The sequence below is a fragment of the Salmo salar genome, chromosome ssa21, assembly GCF_905237065.1.
Source record: "Salmo salar chromosome ssa21, Ssal_v3.1, whole genome shotgun sequence".
NCBI lineage: Eukaryota > Metazoa > Chordata > Actinopteri > Salmoniformes > Salmonidae > Salmo > Salmo salar.
Genome location: NC_059462.1, coordinates 13,819,473 through 13,834,892, shown reverse-complemented (window position 1 = coordinate 13,834,892; position 15,420 = coordinate 13,819,473).

The window sequence follows — 15,420 nt, the reverse complement described above, 5'->3', positions numbered from 1 at the left end:
ATATCATCTTGTCTTCAGGAGATTGTATTACCTATTTACTTTATTTAGTCTGATCTGGGTAATCATTCTTAACAGTGGGCTAAAATATATGGTAATTACCGTGCTTGTCAGGAAGAACGCTACTGTTATTCCTCCAACTTATTTTATTATTCCACTTCTTCACAATTTTGCCAACATACAGTGCCTTCGGAAAGTATTCAGACCCCTTGACTTTTTCCAAATGTTGTTATGTTACAGCCTTATTCCAAAATGGATTCAATAAAAAAATGTTTTACTTATCAATCCACACACAATACCCCGTAATGACAAAGCAAAAACACGTTTTTAGAAATCTTTGTTTCTTTGTAATGAATACTCAGGGATTCACGCGCAGAGCGCAGCAGATGTTTAGTAAGCCTTCGCACAAGGCAGGAATCGTGGTCCCAGGTAGGCAATGGTCAAACACAGGTAGACAGTCAAAAACAAACAATACCTCACAACCATACAAACAGAAAGTACTGAACTAAATAGGGAGCTGATGAGACCAGGTGAGAAACAAACACAGGTGAAATCAATGAACAAAAATGAAAGACAGGGCTACTACGTTCAAGAACACTGAGAAAAAGAACACAAGGTTGACTAAGAAAAGAAAAGCAGAACCTTACAGTTTCATCAGATCAGAGAATCTTGTTTCTCATGGTCTGAGAGTCCTTTAGGTGCCTTTTGGCAAGCTCCAATCGGGCTGTCATGTGCCTTTAACTGAGGAGTGGCTTCCGTGTGTACACTCTACCATAATGCCTGATTGGTGGAGTGCTGCATAGATGGTTGTCCTTCTGGAAGATTCTCCCATCGGCACAGAGGAACTCTGGAGGTCTGTCAGATTGAACATTGGGTTCTTGGTCACCTCCCTGACCAAGTCCCTTCTCCCCTGATTGCTCAGTTTGGCAGGGCTTCCCCAGATCTGTGCCTCGACACAATCCTGTCTCAGAGCTCTACGGGCAATTCCTTCGACCTCATGGTTTGGTTTTTGCTCTGACATGCACTGTCAACTGTAGGACCTTATATAGACAGGTGTGTGCATTTCCAAATCATGTCCAATCAATTGAATTTACCACAGGTGGACTCCAATCAAGTTGTAGAAACATCTCAATGATGATCAATGGAAACAGGATGCACCTGAGCTCAATTTAGAGTCTCATAGCAAAGGGTCTGAATACTTATGTAAGTAAGGTATTTATGTTTTTTATTTGTAGTACAATTGATAAAATGTAAAAACATTTAAAAAAAAATCTTTTCACTTTGTCATTATGGGGTATCATGTGTAGATTGATGAGGAAATGTTTTTATTTAATCAATTTTAGAATAAGACTGTAAAGTAACAAAATGTGGAAAAGGGGAAGGGGTCTGAATACTTTCCGAATGCACTGTATTTCATAATAACTGTAAGTCATACAAATAAGCATTGGATATTAAATGCTCCAGGAATGAAATATTTTCTTTGCTGATATTTTAGGGGGACTCACAACTCCTAAACGCATCATATTTTGTCTATGTAGAGTAAGATGATGACAAGGATCTACAACTAGTAGTCATAAACCACCAGAATATTGATAATCAATAGATTTTTGAGAAATGAATTGTTATAAGAAGAACATTTTCAAACACTCAGCACTTGGGAAACATAGATTAGGGGTGGCCAACCCTCATGGAGAGCAAGCAGAATTTTCACCCAAATTACAAAATGTTTGTGACCTTACCTTGAAAGCAGTCTATGGACAAGGATCTATGATTTGGTTATCGACTGCCATTAACCATTAATATTAAAATGTCCTGTGCAGAGCTTTGGTGCAGTTTAAAATGTTCCACCCTGGTCATAGGCCTAAGCCATGTCAACATACGTAGAATTGCAGGAAATGAGTTTCAAAAAAGTTAAATATGTGTCTAGGGGTAGTGCCAGGGGGCAATGAAATTCACATAGCAAATCTCACTCCAAGCATTCTTCAAAAGTTGGCAGCCCTGGTGCACTAAGTTTATAGACTTGCCTTGTTTAGAAGGAGTGCAAGGTCGAATTGAGTTTGTGCATACTTGCACTTCACAGAGGATGTGTTCCCTCATGGAAATATGCAAATACATGCTACAACGTGCCAATGGGATCTTACTAGCTCGTTCTTGGCTTTGCCCTTCTTGCTGTTCTGCCCACTATGCTTCATTTGCTAACACTGTAAACGACACAGATTAACTATCTTGGGTTAGTTATGAAAATATTTTGTATAAGTATGGGATAATGAATGTGGGGCTATGCAAAATGTGTTCAATTGCCGGTAGAAATGTGTTCAACATCCACTGAAGTAACTACAAAGTTTACAAGAGAGTTACAGTAGTTGCCGTGGTAACCAAACAAACATATTTGTCAGTTTAGCTAACCAAACCATCTGTCCTAGCTTGCTATTATGAAAATCGAATTCAACAATGCCAATAATGTTTTCAATTCGACTTTTGTTTTCAAAAGCAGGTGAAACATAGAACATGTAAGAATGAACTAAAGCCATTGAAATCTACCATGCGTTTTAAGGAAATAACGCATGCTCTAGAATTCCCTTCAAGCCAATCAGAAACAAGTATTCAACAATGCCATGGTATAAGTCACTCTACATATTAAGCTAAATGTATTACTGATGTTTTTTTTCTGGTTTGAACACAAATCGTTTTTCATCTGCTACACGTTTTGTAATGATCGTGATAGATATTGTAGCGACCCGCACAGACAGCTGTGGGTTATGTGTTGGGCTATTAGTGGGTTGTGTCGTACTTACCAGTGTTCACGGGGTCATGCCAATCAACCTGCTATCTGCCAATCACGGGAATGCCTGGAATGTTCTGATACCGGGTAGCCTGGTGGTTGGCGGAGTGGCGTGGAGTGGAGTTGGGCAGGGGGATGGAGCATTGGAAGTTAAGACCGGGTTTAGCCATTGTTCTCTCTCTTACGTCTGGGCTTCACAAGTGAAGGTCACGGTTGGTTTGTAGGGTACCTTTCATTTATTTGGCGTGGGCTACGGCCAAACAGTAGCCTGTGCTAAGTTGGGTTAATAAACCGTCCATTCGTTAACTCCATCCTCTGTCTGGACAATTGTTCCTTTATGATCTAGTCAGGTCGTTACATTGGTGTCAGAAGTAAAAACGTGAATAAAAGTTAGCTAGCTAGCTGACTTCTGTGGCTAGCTACCGTAGGTGAAATCGGGGTTGAAAATGCTTCGAGGGAATCCAAAAGTGAAGGTGGAGGTAGGGGACGGTTATGGCCAAGGAGGTGCGTGTGCATGGACGTCGGAGGATCTGGCTGAGGAGATCGCCAGGGCGTCGGATCCCAGAGGCCGCTTGAGGGAGGACATTAGAGTGATGGCGGCTGAAGCGGGCACGAGTGCTTCGCGCGGATTCTGGTGGGCTGACCGAAGGGGTGACGTCGACGCGGCGGGACGAGGAATCTGGGGCTCAGGATGTAAACAAACATGGCGGCGCCCAGCCCCCGGCTGCGTCCGTATTCGTTAAGACCCCAAAGTATTCCGGTAAGGCGGATTGGGAAGATTTTCATGCTCAGTTTGAACTGTTAGCTCATTTTAGGGGGTGGTCGAATGAAGATTGGGCACTGCAGTTGGCTTTATGCCTCACGGATGATGCTCTGGCCTGTTTGATTAGCCCCGAGGACAGACGCGATTATGGTGCCTTAGTGGGAGTACTGAGGAGGCGCTATGGACAGTGTGTACAGCCCGGGCTGCTGCGCTCCGAACTGAGTAATAGACGCAGGCAGCCTGGAGAGCCTCTACGGGTGCTAGCTAATGACATTGAGAGCCTCTCTCGGTGGGCATATGATCACATGCCCCCCTCCGTGCAGAGCGAGCTAGCACGGGACCAGTTCATACAGGCGCTTTCTCCTACGGAGCTGCGCGTACAGACCCAGCTGGCTCATCCTGAGTCATTGCAGATAGCCTTGGAGATGGCTTTGGAGAGGGAGCTGGTGTGGGCTGGGGTTTCAGCTGGGTCTTTGGTGGGGGTGCAGGGAGGCAGACCCTCTGTGCGAGCTGGGGGGGCAGAGCAGCCTAGAGCCGGAAAAGCCTGCATGCGTGCGTGGCTGATATGACAGAACTCATTCGTGCTGTGTCGCTACAGGTGGAACGAAACACACGCCGTGGTCCCCTGGGTCTGCTGGGGTTGTGGCCAGCCAGGCCATCTGCGCCGGGATTGCCCCAAGTCCCCCGGAGCTCAGGGAAACGGCTCGGGGTCCGCATAGACCGGGTAGTGCGGACCCCTGGCTTTCTATCCCAACCACCATCTTCTTCAGGAGGAGCCCACCGGCCCAGACGGGGAAGCAAGGCTCCACTTCCCCCAGAAGCAGACGTGGGCAAGTGGACGGAGCCTGTTGTTGTGGTGGGCCGGACCTGTGTTGGGGACTTTTGTCATGTCCCTGTCACTGTGGAGGGGGTGCCCTGCTCTGCCCTGGTGGACACTGGGTCCACAGTAACCCTGGTGAGGCCAGATATTGTACCAGGTTGGACTCAGTGTGAGCCCACAACTGTGCAGCTCCACACAGTCACAGGTGAGCTGGCACCCATGAAAGGGAAGGGAATAATGACTCTGACAGTAGGGGGCAGGACTGTGCGTCATCCTGTGTGGGTGGCGGCTGTGCAGGACCCTTGTATCCTGGGGTTGGACTTTCTTAGGTGCACAGGCTGCCAGTTAGACCTAAATGGGGGCACACTGAACTTCCAGGGAGGGCTGGCAGTCACCATGGCCCCCCCTAATATCACATAGACTCAACCCAACAAACCCTTTACTCCAACAGCAGAGACTCATGGCTGCCCCCCCACATCTGTGTGTGATTTTTTCCCCCTACGGCTGTGTGTTACATTCCCCTAGCTACCTCCACGACACAGCCCTCCGTGAGCCCGGGCCGCACCCCCCCCAGCCCAGCTACCCCAGATGGGAGAGGAGAGGACACTGTCTGCAGTGAGGGAGATATGGGGGAGGAACTGTGTTGGTCTTGACCCCGAGCAGCAGGAACGGTTGTGGCAGTTACTGTTTGAATTCAGAGACAGCTTTGCGCTGAGTGAGGAAGAGGTGGGTCAGACTCATCTGGTGCAGCATGAGATTGACACAGGTGATGCTCGACCCATCAAGATGCGTCCCCGCCGTATCCCACTGGCACGCCAGGAGGCGGCAGACAAGGCTGTTGGAGATGCAGCGGGCAGACTTCATCGAGCCCTCAGACAGTCCCTGGGCGGCGCCAGTTGTCATGCTCAGCTCCAACAGTTCCCAGTGGGGGCTCCCATGGAGAGGGTGGGAGTGGATGTAGTTGGGCTGTTCCCCACCACAGACAGTGGAAACCGCTGGGTGCTCACGGCCATGGACTATTTCACAAAATGGCCCGAGGCCTATGCTCTGCTTGACCAGGAGGCAGAGGCCATCGTCGACGCCCTGACAGCGGGGATGTTCAGCAGGTTTGGAGCTGCGGAGTCCATCCACAGCGACCAAGGCAGAAACTTTGAGTCCCGTGTGTTCGCCACCATGTGTGAGTGGCTGGGTATGCACAAGACCCGCACTACTCCTCTCAATCCTCAAAGTGGTGGCCTTGTGGAGCGCTTCAACAAAACGCTTGGACAGCAGCTGGTCATCGTCTCTGCCAAACACCAGCGTGACTGGGACAAGCACCTGCCTATGGTCCTCATGGCATGCCGTTCCGCTGTCCAAGACTCCACCTCCTGCACGCCTGCCCTCCTCATGCTGGGGAGAGAGATCCGCACCCCTGCGGAGATGGCGTTTGGTCAGCCCCTGGATAGCCCTCATGTTCCCCCGGGGCCAGAGTATGCCCGGAGACTCCAGGACCGCCTGGAGACAGCCCACACCTTCGCCAGAGAGCAGCTGGTGAATGCAGGTGTGAGGCAGAAAAGGAACTATGACGTGCACACCCGGGGAAGGCACTTTGTGGCTGGGGAGCTGGTCTGGGTCTACAGCCCCCTAAGGAAAAAAGGCAGATGCCCCAAGTTGGACAGCCACTGGGTGGGGCCCTGCAGCGTCCTGGAGAGGGTAGGGGAGGTTGTGTAGCGGGTGCAGCTTCCTTCCAGGGGGAGAAAGGTGGCACTGCACCGGGACAGGTTAGCCCCATACAGAGGGGCCGCTTCTCCCCAAACCCCAGGGACCCCCACAATTTCACTCTCTGGCAATGACATTCTCCAGGCACCCACCCCCAGGTGCCGTCGACAAGGCTCCAGATGGCCCACTCCCCCTGTCTCCCTCCCTGTGTCACAGCGTGGGGTTTATGACTTTGTGGCTGTGGTAACTAGTGACGACAACCCAGCTAGCACAGTTGATCTGGGCCGATTCCGGCTGAGAGTCTGGGCACTCGGCTGAGAGTCTGGGCCGTCTTCGGCAGTATTACTTATGGCTAGGATGCGGGGATTGAGCTCAGGCCAATTCCGAGTTATCTGGCCCAAATGTATTACTTGGGGCTCAGGACGATTGGGGCTGCTTTATATAATTAACATTTCATTATTTCTTTATTTTTCCATATTTTCGCATTGTTTCTGTGATCAAAAAATACAATTAACATTTAAATTAAATTCTTTAAGATACCTGTTTAAGTAGTATATTAGTATTTTGATACTTTGTGCAAGGCAATTGATAAGCATTTATACTGCACCACTCGGGAGCCTCCTGCACCACTCGGGAGCCTCCTGCACCACTCGGGAGCCTCCTGCACCACTCGGGAGCCTGCATCGCATTGCAAACTGCGTTGCTACAGATTCTGGTTCAAGACCCATGCCGTTGGCGCCCAGGAGACCCATGAGGCGACGCACAATTAGCCCAGGGTCATCCGAGTTAGGGGAGGGTTTGGCCGCCCGGGATGTCCTTGTCCCATCGAGCTGTAGCGACTCCTGTGGCGAGCCATGCACACTGACACGGTCACCAGATGTATGGTGTTTCCTCCTTACACAAAATGTTTTTTTGTGGATGGGTGTTATACTTTGTATGTATAATAGTAATATTTAAAATGACTAAATTGGGTAATTTTGCATTCTTTAATAAAAAACTTGCATCAGGCCGCTTCTGGGGGGATTCTGGTAAGATGCCAGCAAAGTCGGCTGAATTCCGTTAGACGGAAAATGCCCATTGTACTTGGGCCGATTCTGGGTAGTTATTCATTTTGATTCTGGGCCGAGTCCGACACCCGATTCCGGGCCGATTCAATCAGTTCCGTCCGCCTGGAAGAGGGTTGAATCCTCATTGCTAGCTGGGAAGGTACAACACCGATATATAGTTTTATTTTTTCTCAAAGTTGCTGGGATGTCACGTACTTATATCAGTACATTGTTAACAACCTAATCATTACGAAACTTATATTCAATCAAATAAGCTACATGTAGCAAATAAGCCATTACATTTTTATTTACCATATTCGACACTCTCACTGACTTCCAATAAAAACTTCCTGCTTGGTGAGCGTTATTTTATTTTTACACCACCTGCTGGAAATGTGTAATGTTTTATTTTTAAGGCAACTGCTGGAAAAGACAGATTTTGGGCCCAGTTATCCATGTCACTTCCCTGCTTCCTCTCTGACTCAACTATGTTGAATTCGCAAAAAAGTACGTAGAGCTACGTGGAGCGCTACGCAAACGAAGCGCCGTCGGGTTTATTACGGAAACCTTGCGTAGGCTGTGTGGAGCCCTTTAGCCAACTTGTTCTAGCTAACTAGCTTACTAAGATATAGGGTGTCCAATCAAAAACGCATCTTTTGACCAATTGGTAAAATAATGTTAATTGTGTAGATAATCCTCAAAGAAAACCATTGGTTCAAACTCTGTCTCTATCATAATCCACTCAATGTAGGCCAGAGAAAAAAAGTTGTCTAAATCAGGAAAATTGTATTGTGTCAGCAAGGCTGGATTCTGTGCAAGAATTAAGGCTACAGTCGACTTGACAGGCTCACTTTCCCATTGAACTCATGGTCTTTCTTCTCGAATCCGCAAGACATAAAACAATATAGAGGTAAGATAGAGATCGATTTTGAGACGTATTATTTTCATAATTTAGTATACACTTTTCATATTCATTTCAAATTCCTGTTATTTTTCGAAGAGTTCAACAAGCGTATATCTGTGAAATGTCAACGGAACACTGAGCTTATACCAAGCTTTTCATTTTCAAAGCCTTTTACATTTATTTTAGCTCGTGTCATGCTACATTGCTTTTTGTGACCCGGGGAAGCAACTTTGAAGACGACGACCACAAAATGTCAAATCCTCAAAAGTTGTTACGAGAAACCTGCATCACTATGTCAATAGACCTCTGTGCTTACTATCGAATGCATTAGATTACAAAAACATATTATGGTAATGTTGTGTTACAGAATGACCCCACTGAACAATTCAGAGCATTAATACCATTTGTCTTGGTCAAATGTATTTTATAACATAAGGAATTGACATTTGATCAACAATGTTGGGCAGAGTGGGTGGACACCCTATAACATAACTAGCTCTACCTTTACTGAAAAATAAACAGCTTGCTTACAGTAGCTTGACCTGAAGTTGTAGACATGCTACCCCAAAATTAAGAGGGACTGTTATCAGAAATCAGTCCATAGATCAGCATGTTTCTCCGTGATCGTTGCTAACGTAGGGGTCAAATAAGCGCTTAAGCGCAGCAGCTGAGCTGAGAGGAGACTACTGACCGACTGTATACATGACTCGCGGCACAACAGGCAGGGCTAGCTGTTCTTCAAAACTCATTCATTGTGATAAAATAATGTTACTAAAATAGTGTGCTAGCTAGCTAGCTTATGGAGGAAGCAGTTGGTGTTCAGCATAGAGTGTGTGCACTAGGTTAGCTTCCTATTAATTTCATACAAAGTGACTAGCTTAGAGCTGCATTAGCAAGCTAATGGACAAATAGTTGTCATGCTCATTGTCAAACTCCAGAAATACTGCTCATTCAAGCACCAAACCTCTTAGCTGGATATCAAATTGAACGACTACGACTTCCTTAACAAACAAAAAAATCACAATCAATTACGGATTTATTGTTTTATATTCATTTGGACGATTTGAGGTTGAAATCTGGTTCATAAGGCGATGTCACCTAGGTAATATTTTCAAATGTTATGGCAGCCCATTGTAGGCAGACTACTTTCGCGCTATCTCATGACCTTTTGCGAGATACGAGACAGATCAGTGCAGGCGGAATTTATGTGCTATCTGATGTAAGATAATGGATCCATTCCTCAATTGTGTTATATAATACATACGATACACTGAATGCATTTACATTTTAAATTCACGCAAACCCTCTGTAATGTCTGGGATCTAACAAGGATAAATGAGGATATGAAAAAAACTCTGTGGAATGTCTCTTTCTCTCCAGTCACACTGTAGCTATTAGCTAACTGGAAAGTAGATCTGGGAGTGTATTCAGCGACCCAGAACCTTTTAGATCATAATGGACAGGGAGGACCTGATCCTAGATCAGCACTATACTGTCACGGGTGTTGTAGGGTAGAGACCAAGACGCAGCGGGAAAATGTATACTCATCTTATTTTATTATAGTGAAGAAGGAAAACACAAACGTATACAAAACGAACTTGACAGTCTTGTCAGGCAAAACAGCTAAACAAGAACAATCTCCCACAAAAACCCATGAAAAACAAACTCCTAATTATAGGACCCTCAATCAGAGGCAACAATAACCAGCTGCCTCCAATTGAAGGTCCAACCCCAATTAACTAAACATAGAAATACAAAAGACTAGATAGAACATAGAAATATACTAACATAGAACAATGACTAACAAACCCCGGACTATAAATCAAATACCCCTCTACCTAAACACATACACAAAACACAACCTGAACCACATAAAACAAACACCCCCTGCCACGTCCTGACCAAACTACAATAACAAATAACCCCTATACTGGTCAGGACGTGACATATACTCTGAGGCGCTTGACAAATACAGGCCCTGATCTCTACATGTACTTGGTCTTGGGAGACAATGATTGATATCTCTTCCACTCTCTATTACTCTCGGTCACCTCCATTAACAGGCAGACTTTGATGACAAATTATGATGACAAAATTTTCCGATGAAGAACCACCGTGCCAACTTCCTGTTCAAGTGAGCACAGCACAAAAATGTCTTGTATGCTGCTGCATAAATTATGTAATATACCAAGAAGATATGTATACTGTAGCTAAGAAAGAAATACTAAGTGTATGTTGTGTAGTAAGCTGTTAGTAGCCCATGTGCCTCACCCTAATAATTTGGTCTATTTTCACCTATTAATTTTGCCTACTTTTCTAACTTGGTGGTGCCTATAACCTATTTTAGATAAATGTAATCATCGAATATTGTAAGAGTTTTCATTGTCTGCTTATATAGCCCCTTTTATTTATCTTTCGGTTCTGACTTGGTGTACAGGGAGTACACTGTAAGAACGGCCAATGTTCTGAATTCTGTCGCTGTACATTTCAAAAGTGCTGAACAAATAGTTATGTTGACTACGTCCGTCGTCGCTCGGTCATTGTCTTAATCAAAATTACGGATTGCCTCTTATCCGCTTGTCGGCCCCTTATGCCATAGTTTGTACATCTCAATTGTCAGTAGAAACCACATTTGTTTCAGCAAGTCAGCCATATCAGATACGTTTTTTTTTAAGGCAGTAAACGACTCTGAATAAACTGTTTCGCTGCCAGACAAGGCTCCGCTGATAGCCAGGTGTAGCAGTGGTAAGGTGTTGCGACTCCTATTGGGACAGCTTTATGTAGGGCCTTGTCACGCCCTGGCCATAGAGAGGTTTTTTTATTCTCTATTTTGGGTAGGCCAGGGTGTGACTAGGGTGGGCATTTTATGTTCCTTTTTCTATGTTCTTTATTTTCTATGTTTTGGCCGGGTATGGTTCTCAATCAGGGACAGCTGTCTATCGTTGTCTCTGATTGGGAACCATACTTAGGTAGCCCTTTTCCCTCCTTGTGGTGTGGGAAGTTGACTTTGTTTATGGCACATAGCCTTTAGCTTCACGGTTTGTTGGGTAGTGTTTATTGTTTTGTTCGGCGTCTTTTCTAATAAAAAGAATATGTACGCTCACCACGCTGCACCTTGGTCCTCTCCTTTCAACCGACGTGACACGCCTAACAGTTTGTGGGCACCGTTTGTCACCGTTATAGTGCAATTAATGTGTTAATGTGTTGATATTGATAATCCTTTTTTATATAAAAAATACTATTATTGGTATAAAACATTCTATGAATGTACAGTATGTTAACACGGCTTTCCATACACCTCTTTATAGTACAAATGAGCACATTCTAAAAACAGCACAGAGCCTGGGGCTGCCTAACACCACATACAGTTTCTTGCAAAAGTATTCATCCCCCTTGGTGTTTTACCTATTTTGTTGCATTACAACCTGTAATTTAAATGGATTTTTATTTGGATTTCATGTAATGGACATACACGAAATAGTCCTAATTGGTGAAGTGAAATTTAAAAAAAATACTTGTTTAAAACAATTACAAAAAATGTAAAATGTAAAAGTGTTGCGTGAATATCTATCCACCCCCTTTGCTATGAAGCCCCTAAATAAGATCTGGTGCAACCAATTACCTTCATAAGTCACATAATTAGTTAAATAAAGTCCACCTGTGTGCAATCTAAGTGTCACATGATCTGTTACATGATCTCAGTATATATACACCTGTTCTGAAAGGCCCCAAAGTCTGCAACACCACTAAGCAAGGGGCACCACCAAGCAAGCATCACCATGAAGACCAAGGATCTCTCCTAACAGGTCAGGGACAAAGTGTGGAGAAGTACAGATCAGGGTTGGGCTTATAAAAAAATATCCAAAACTTTGAACATCCCACGGAGAACCATTGAATCCATTATTTAAAAAATGGAAAGAATATGGCACCACAACAAACCTGCTAAGAGAGGGCCGCCCACCAAAACTCACAGACCAGGCAAGGAGGGCATTAATCAGAGAGGCAACAAAGAGACCAAAGATAACCCTGAAGGAGCTGCAAAGCTCCACAGCAGAGATTGGAGTATCTGTCCATAGGACCACTTTAAGCCGTACACTCCACAGAGCTGGGCTTTACAGAACAGTGGCCAGAAAAAGGCCATAGCTTAAATAAAAAAAATAAGCAAACACGTTTGGTGTTCGCCAAAAGGCATGTGAGAGACTCCCCAAACATATGGAAGAAGGGACTCTGGTCAGATGAGACTAAAATTGAGCTTTTTGGCCATCACGGGAAATGCTATGTCTGGCGCAAACCCTACACCTCTCATCACCTCGAGAACACCATCTCCACAGTGAAGCATGGTGGTGGCAGCATCATGCTGTGGGGATGTTTTTCATCGACAGGGACCAGAAAACTGGTCAGAATTGAAGGAATGATGAATGGCGCTAAATACAGGGAAATTCTTGAGGGAAACCTGTTCCAGTCTTCCAGAGATTTGAGACTGGGATGGAGGTTCACCTTCCAGCAGAACAATGACCCTAAGCATACTGCTATAGCAACACTCGAGTGGTTTAAGGGTAAACATTGAAATGTCTTGGAATGGCCTAGTTAAAGCCCAGACTTCAATCCAAATGAGAATCTGTGGTATGACTTAAAGATTGCTGTACACCAGCAGAACCCATCCAACTTGAAGGAGCTGGAGCAGTTTTGCCTTGAAGAATGGGCAAAAATCCCAGTGGCTAGATGTGCCAAGCTTATAGAGACATACCCCAAGAGACTTGCAGCTGTAACTGCTGCAAAAGGTGGCTCTACAAAGTATTGACTTTGGGGGGTGAATAGTTATGCACACTCCAGTTTTATGTTTATTTTGTCTTATTTCTTGTTTGTTTCACAATAAAAAAATATTTTGCATCTTCAAAGTGGTAGGCATGTTGTGTAAATCAAATGATACAAACCCCCCCAAAAATCTATTTTAATTCCAGGTTGCAAGGCAACAAAATAGGAAAAATGCTAAGTGGGGTGAATACTTTCGCAAGCCACTGTAACGCTTGTAACAGCTAACACTGGGCCGGACCTGTATGTCAGTGCACTTTTAATGTGCCTACAATAGCAGCATGTTTCTGAAGCAATAGTTCAATCCTCGCGAGTCTAGACAGCAGCCACCAATGTCTTCATTATACCAAGGTAGAAGAAGATGAAAAAGATTATTTATCTTATGTTTGTTGTGTAGTAAATATTTCAGCTTTTATTTTCATTGTTTTTTATTTGTTTTTTCCTATAAACCACATTGTGTTGCATTCCGTGTCTGAAATATGCTGTATAAATAAATCTTGATTTGAATTGTTTTGACTTGAAGAAAAGCAAACTGCTGCATTCAGTCGTTTTATAATGACTATGGGGTGACATATCCATCCCCTCATTATGAGGAATAGGCTACTTAGATACTTTTCTGTAAAAAGACCAAAGCATTAGCTTTGGCTGGAGAATGTCTGCTCTGTGCTGTGAGCTAGAGATTTTTAATTGCTATATTTTCAGACACAGCTAAAATTAGGCCAGACATCCTTACACTGTCTTGACTAAGTCTGCACTTTTAGTAGAGAACATGCTACACAGGCCTAACTGGATACATTTGTGTCCTTGTTTATTGAGTCACTATATTACCCTATTGTGTTCTTATTACTGTGTAACTGTTGTTGTACAGTGGATCAACAGTGATCATGACATTTGTTACACTGTGGAAGAATAGATACACAGTAAGTTGTTCATTAGCAGGAATAAGAAGACTGTAAAGTGTTACCCTCGTCTGTCCTATTGTTTCAGTCCAATTCAGACTGTGTTAGGATAAAACATCTGCTTGTGGATGGGGATTTACTCTAACCACACAGACATCAGAATCAAAGCAAGTCAATTACACAGCTAGCATTGACTTTGTGGTGCAAGGGAGTCTGCTATTGCATTGGCTATTAATGGCCTGGCCCCGGCTAGATCAGTGACAAGGAACAATTTCAAAAAGCCGTCTGAATAATCCTTTTAATTGTGAGCAATCCCTTGAACCCTCACACTCACACACACACGATTAGTTTTCAATTTTAAGTTTCATATTGCATGTCACTCAAAAGTACTTAGAACATGTGGGTTAGAGGTTGATCTGAGTCTTTTCACAGAACACACTGAAAGGCTGTTGAGCTGTGCAACATTGTGCACTTAACTGGAAGATGTGCAGATTTGTTCTCGTCTCAAGATGATCCTAGATGGGTGATGGGTTGAGAGTAATGCACATTGCAAGAAGGACAGAGAAAAACATTCGCTAGTTGTGATCGCACATATAAAAGGATGATTGATATCAGGGTTGGTATTTCAGATTCACATCATTGAGAAATCCTGTGAGGGTATGTTATTCTTGCTACTGAAGATACTTCGATTTTCTTTTGCCAATATACCGTCTCCCATCAGAGTTTGATTGAAGAGAGTTTGATGTTCTTGTGTAACCCATTTAACAAAAATAGCCTGGGCAAGGCCTGATAGGAGGGCTGGGATTGATTTAATAATCTAATCAGAGAGACGTAGGGGAGATGCACTTATCGTGCACTTTATATCAGCAGAGATGGCACTTGAGGTCATTCGCTGGGAAGAACAGCCAATCACTTCACAAGACATTCTCTAATTTCCCATCTCACCCCATAATCTCTCCGATCAGGGATACTGCATGGGTCCTGTTGCTGGTTTAATATTTGATGGTTGATGGATTTGGAGCCCTATTTCTCACGAATGCCGTTTACCTCTATTTGAAAAACTATACAACCTTGTTTCGTTGGGACAATATTGATTTCCTAATGGAGCTCAAGGTTGATCAAAAATCCTCTATCCATGAAAGAAATGGGTTGTGATTTTCTCAGCGAAGATGGCGTTTTAACTTTATCTAGGACACGATCTCCATCCCGAGTGTCACGCTATTCCCTAGCGCACTACTTTTGACCAGAGCCCTGTGGACCCGGGTCAAAAGTAGTTCACTACCTAGGGCTAGGGTGCCAATTAGGATGCAGCCATGGCCACTCCAAATGGATGCAATTATAGGCCATCGCACATTCTTCTGTCATGTAACATGAGAGCATGTGGTGGATACCATAGTATCCCTGGGTGATTCCATGGAGCATCACAACTGGGTCAAATGGATAGAGCAACTGAGACAGACAAGAAACTGTGAACATATTGTGGTTATCAAATAACATCTGTCCAAGAGCTGGGATGATTTTGTTACATAGAACATCCATCCTTCATTAACATAACATAATGCATAATATGTTATATATAGTATGCATTGTTGAATACAGTGAATAATTACTGTCCTGCAAAAAAAGGATATCTAAGCAAGACTACATATCTTATATTGAGTGATAATTAGCTTAACATTTGAGTTTCTTGTGTGTTTTT